This window comes from Bos taurus, chromosome 26 (genome assembly GCF_002263795.3).
Source record: "Bos taurus isolate L1 Dominette 01449 registration number 42190680 breed Hereford chromosome 26, ARS-UCD2.0, whole genome shotgun sequence".
Taxonomy (NCBI): domain Eukaryota; kingdom Metazoa; phylum Chordata; class Mammalia; order Artiodactyla; family Bovidae; genus Bos; species Bos taurus.
In genome coordinates, this window is record NC_037353.1 from 15,845,371 (window position 1) to 15,851,164 (window position 5,794).

The 5,794-nt window shown below is 39.3% G+C and overlaps 1 protein-coding gene across 2 annotated transcripts in view; it reads left to right on the plus strand.

Annotated features, from left to right (window-relative positions):
• PLCE1 (phospholipase C epsilon 1) overlaps positions 1 to 4,816 on the plus strand; it is a 380,365-nt gene extending 375,549 nt beyond the window's left edge. Inside the window, exon 33 of one of the 2 annotated variants that reach the window (XM_005225543.5) lies at positions 395 to 4,816. The gene's annotated coding sequence lies outside the window, so the exon portion shown is untranslated. 2 annotated transcript variants of the gene reach the window in all.
• Positions 4,817 to 5,794: the final 978 nt, after the last annotated feature.

Below are 5,794 nucleotides of genomic sequence, written 5' to 3' on the forward strand. Positions count from 1 at the left end.
GTTCTGAAATATTCACCTCTAAACTTTCAAGAGTTACCCCCTAATAATAATATAAGAATTTCTAAACAAGTAATTATTTACCTTAAGTAATATATTTAATGAGTTGAAAGAAGTCCACCTTTAAAAAAAAAAAAAGCTGAACAGTTTAATTGTGGTTAAAAAACTTTCTAAAGAATGTGGTGTTCCAGGGCAGAAATAGCCTAATGTTCCACCTCCCAGGAACATCATGTTCTAACACTATGAGTTTATAGGAAATATTCTCTGCCCCAAACCCAGCCACCAGAGCTGTGGGTTTCTGTTGGTTGAACCCTAAACCTTGCTACACTGTGGACTGTTTCTGCTGCTTCACTTTGAAGACATTAATACTAATAAGCCTATGTATACGACTTTACAGGTGAAGATCTTTTGGCAAGAAGTTAAAATCAAGAACGAACATAATGGAGACAAATATAATTCCCTTATTTTCATAAACTAAACTGGAAACTTATGATTTCTGAACTCTTGATATAAGGTCCGAGCTGAGGTCAAGCAAAATGGTACAGAACTGGTTTCCTGCTGATTGAAGCAAAGAAGCCCAGCAGACTGCCATTTTACACCTGTCAACAGTTGGAAAAACCACCGCTAAGCTTGCAATAATTGACTTAGAACAGGAGTCAGCAAACTTTTTGTAAAGGGCTAGTCAGTAAATATCTTCGTTCTTCAAATGGTCTCTGTTGCAATGACTCAGCTTAATGCAAAAGCAGCCGTAGACAATACATACATGATTGAATGTGGCTGTGATCCAAGAAAACTATTTAAAGACATTGGAATTGGAATGGTATATCACTTTCCCATGGCATAAATATTCCTCTTTGGATTTTTTGAAAAATCATTTTAAAATGTAAACTATTCTTAGTTCAACAGCCACACAAGAGCAGGTGGCAGGCTGGATTTGGTTCAAGGGCCACAGTTTGCTGACCTGACTTAGAAAACTGGGAACAAGATACAAAGAGGTAAGAAATGAAGCAGGCTGGTTTAGTCATACCTATTACGGATAAGAATTGGAAGCTCTGGGGCATTGCTGTGTAAATATGTCCTTTAGGACTCAGTAAAAAGTAATTCAACGTACTCTACATTGTGTACCATCATGAACTCTTCTATAGTGTTTCTTTTTACATATAGAATGATGTTGGGTTTTTTATGTTTATTGCTTATATTCACAGACTTTTGGTTTCTACAAAATGAATTTAGAATAACGTATCTACTGAGTTGTGGCATCTTAGTAAGAAACTTAACCATGTTTCTAACGCAAAAGTAGACTGAGTTGGTGTTTATTTATTTTACGAGGTTTGTACTGACACTGTACCTATGTATTTATTATACATAGCCTTCTTGATATTGCTTGCAGATTAGAAGCATTAGTGGTTCTATGTCACTATTTGAAAACAAATCTTAAAAGAAAATGTATACCCTGAATACCTGAAATAGGCCAGAATTTCATGTAACTTGCCATTTAACATAAATTATTTTTAAAACCTTGCTGTATAAGACTATCATGTAAGTGTAAAGGATTCGTCTTGTTCTTGGCACGAAGCAAATTGTGACTTTTCACATGAAATGTGTTCCTCTAAAGTAAAATCCAAATTTTATCTTTCTAATGACCTTCAAATTTGATGTTTTTCTTCAAATTGCAAAACATACTAAAATCTCTAATCTTTGCTTTGAGACATTTGCATCATAAAAAAAATGAATAAAATAATTCCCCGTTCTTTGTGTACTCTTAACAAAAGTATCAAAAACACACAACACACCTTTCATGTAATTGGAAGTTCTGACTAAGTCACAAACCTCATTGCTAAAAGAATCGCCGTTTGCTTGTCAATAGCATTCAGGCTATTTCAAGTTGATGCTGTTTGTACAGTACTGCAGGTCTCTTTTTAAATCAAATAGTCAGTCTGCAACAAATGCACAATGCTCCCTTCACTTTAAATTTCCCAGAAACTGTGATCAAACTTGTCTCAACTAATGGGCATTTTTGCCATCTGTTTGGGCTTTGCTGTGCTTAGCTGCTCAGTCATGTCCGATTCTTTACAACTCCACAGACTGCAGCCCACCAGTCTCCTCTGTCCACGGCGATTCTCCAGGCAAGAATACTGGAGAGGGTTGCCATATCCTGCTCCAGGGGAGCTTCCCAACCCAGGGATTAAACCCAGGTCTCCCTCGTTACAGGTGGATTCTTGCCTGACGGAGCCACCAAAGAAGCTTCTGGTTGGGCTTATTGTGTCATTAAAATCGAGTTACTAGTCTAACTGGCTAGTGTCAAGATGAAACTGTGCAGAGCAGTGAGATGGAAAGCAAGGCTGGCCTCACGAGGTTTTATCAATTGGCCTTGATTCTAAGCCTCCCATCCCACACCATGGTCCTTAGCATAAAATCTGGAACTTACCTTGAGACTGGTTTTAGGAACTGAGTGAACCCAGCCTTCTGCCTATGTTGCAACCCATCTTGATCGTTCATCCTATTGTGAGGTAAAGTACATACTCTGGGATTTGAGTCCTAGGGATTTTAGGAGGGACACATTGCTCAAAAATGTAGAGGGTTTACTCTATTATTACAACTAACCAGCACAACCTGGTGTTTGCCAAAGTAAATTTTGACTTGAAGTTTCTCTGAATTATACAGCTGTATTAGTATAGCAAATGCAAGAAACTGTCCTACTGTTTAGGACATCTAATATAGCACCCAGGCTTATAGCCATTACCACTTCATACTTATCAGACTACTAAAACCTGGGGAGCAAACTTGCATCAGTAAAGCTGACATGGGAAAGAATCTAATATGTAAGCTGGGTTTATTACACGATTTTGAGGAAAAATATTTTAAGATGCTTCACTGAAAACAGAAAGAAAGGAGCATGAATTCTGTCCCTCTGTTGGGTGATTCCAACTTTTAAGATTACGGGAGCTGGCAGGAAAGGATTTAGACTGGGAATCCAATGTGATGTGTGACACCAGAAAAAACAGAGTCACTTCCTCTCTATCACCTCATCCTGAATTTACTGTTTTGCCAACTAATGTAAGATCACATAAGGGCGTGAAGGAGTTGAGAATAAGTCTGAGGATAAATTTGTAGGAAGTAATAGCATTATTTGGGCAGAAAGTACCCTCTTGAAGGAACACCTCCTTCATGTCATCCTTAGCAAGTAAAAGTTATTTATTTATAAATTCTCCTGTTGGGGAGAAATATGGAGTCCAGACTCAACAAAAGTGAGTCAAAAGTCGAATTTACTTTTCCACAAAGGTCTCCCATCTTGATGGCTCTGGAGACAATGGAGGCTCATTAATGACAGTTGGCCTCCCCAGTGGCTCCGTATGTACTTTTCTTAAAAACTATATCTTTCCTTTCCTCTGTTCTCTCCCTTTCTAGTATCTCTGTAGACCTCTCCTCCTGTGCCAGACACCCAGAGACCTTGCTTAGTTCCGAAAAGTAATCAGACCTTGTGTACTGGTCTGGTAAAACAGAATTAACTAAAACATAAAACTCCACAACTCTGCTCCCGTGCCACTATGGAGGATATTCCTGGCTGGTGTCAGATTTTAAACTTGGCACAGTGAAAGGCAGCCTACAACGAAAGAAATCTCTAAATGGTAGCCTTGAACCCCTCCAGTTGTTTCTCTCACAGCAGCAGCAACAGGAGAATCCCTGGGCCCTCCAAAAAGTTACTAGAAAAGGAGACTGCCTCTTACACCAAGCCCACCCCTCCTCAGTCAACATTTCCATGATACAGTACATTGTTAACAACTTAAATGTTCTCTGCCATCGCTACCTATTAATTTCCTAAGTACAGTCCTTGCCTGATGGCTAAGGATTCTGACAGGAATTCCTGAATGTTTTTGAGATACTGAGTCTCCAAGATTACCAAGCTGTTTGTATATCTCTCTTAGATCCAAAACACGCTATGCTCAAGTCTGCCATCAAGCAGGCCCCTGAAACCTTCCCTATTTCAGATGATACAGGTCTCTGAACTTCAAGACAACTCACTCTGACACTCAACTGGGTAATGCCTCATTCAAACAAAAATGACTTGACTCGGCATACAAGGGCATGGAAGACTGAGGCTATATATGTATCTGTTGTTACCCCAGTTCCCTGTGTAGTGCCTAGCACGTGCTAAGCACACAGCAGGTGTTCAAAATTTATCTAGTTAAAGAAACAGATATTAAGACTAGTTTATAATAGCCTCGGGCTATATGTGTGTGTGTTATCATTAATGACTATAATATTTAGCTCTGAAAATGAAACCCATCAGTACAAGACTACAGAAGTTAAGTGCACAAGTATGTTTCATCCTCAATTCAATGGCAGCCCACTCCAGTACTCTTGCCTGGAAAATCCCATGGATGGAGGAGCCTGGTAGGCTGCAGTCCATGGGGTCGCCAAGAGTCAGACACGACTGAGCGCCTTCACTTTCACTTTTCACTTTCATGCATTGGAGAAGGAAATGGCAACCCACTCCAGTGTTCTTGCCTGGAGAATCCCAGGGACGGGGAGCCTGGTGGGCTGCCGTCTATGGGGTTGCACAGAGTCGGAAACGACTGAAGTGACTTAGCAGCAGCAGCAGCAATTCATACAGGATATTCAAATATAAGATGTATAATTTTATGGTCCCACTGTGATTCTCTGTATATGTAACAAGGTTAAAAGCATAGTGCAACTGTGGAATAGTTGATGAACTTCTATTTTAAAACTGATTTTTCATTAAAGTATAGTTTCTGCTGCCAAAGTGAAATATAAATGTATTTATATACGTTTGGAAAAATAAATGATTTGCGACACATACTGGTCACTTGTGTTCCAATGGGGAAAGACCCCTCGGTCATCTAAACAAAGATTCATAACATTTCTGGCTTTTAATATCTATAAAGTGGGTTAGAAGCAAATATTTGTATGTTGAATCATACATTTCTCACCATTAAATAATCAAGCCTAAAACTGATTTTAGAAACTAGTTGGACTGCTGTGTGTTTTTTTTTTAATTCTCAAAAGAATAGGAACAGGAAGCTTTTTTATTCAACTATTCACAGTAAAGAATATTTATAAACAGGTAATTTAAAACACTTACTTCATAGGCCATTCCTAGAATATGGCAACAGTCACATAAAATACTACTTTTTATTTATATTCCTAAGAATAGGCATTTCACCATTTAAAAAAAGGGGGCGGGGGGGATAAAATAAAAGCCCCTCGCGCTGCACGCATGCTAAGCCACGTAAGTAGTATCCAACTCTGTGCAGTCCCATGGGATTGTAATCCCATGTAGCCTCCTCTGTCCATGGGATTCTTCAGGCAAGAACACTTCGGTGGGTTGCCAAGACCTCCTCCAGGGGATCTTCCGACCCAGGGATCAAAGCCGTCTCTCTTACGTCTCTTGCACTGGCAGGTGGGCTCTGTACCACTAGTGCCACCTGGGAAACCCAGAAGACCCTCACTGGATACCTTTTATCCTTAAGACAGAATGGTAATGTCTCAGACTTGTTTTTTTCCACCTGGAAGGGATTTTTCCCCTTTCACCCTCCAGAGCATGTCAGAAAATATGAAGGACTTCAAAGAGACTAGAATCACACTCAAACTCTCCATGAAAGCAACCATGATGAGCACTCATTCTTTTTCCCATATACCAAATTAGGTTACTTCTTGAAGTTTATTGTCCAGGAAGAGCCAAAGAACCTGGTACCCAATTGAAAGCTGTTTTTCCTTTTCTCAAAAATTTTCATAAAAATATATACACTCAAATTTAGAATGTTTCTCGCTTCCA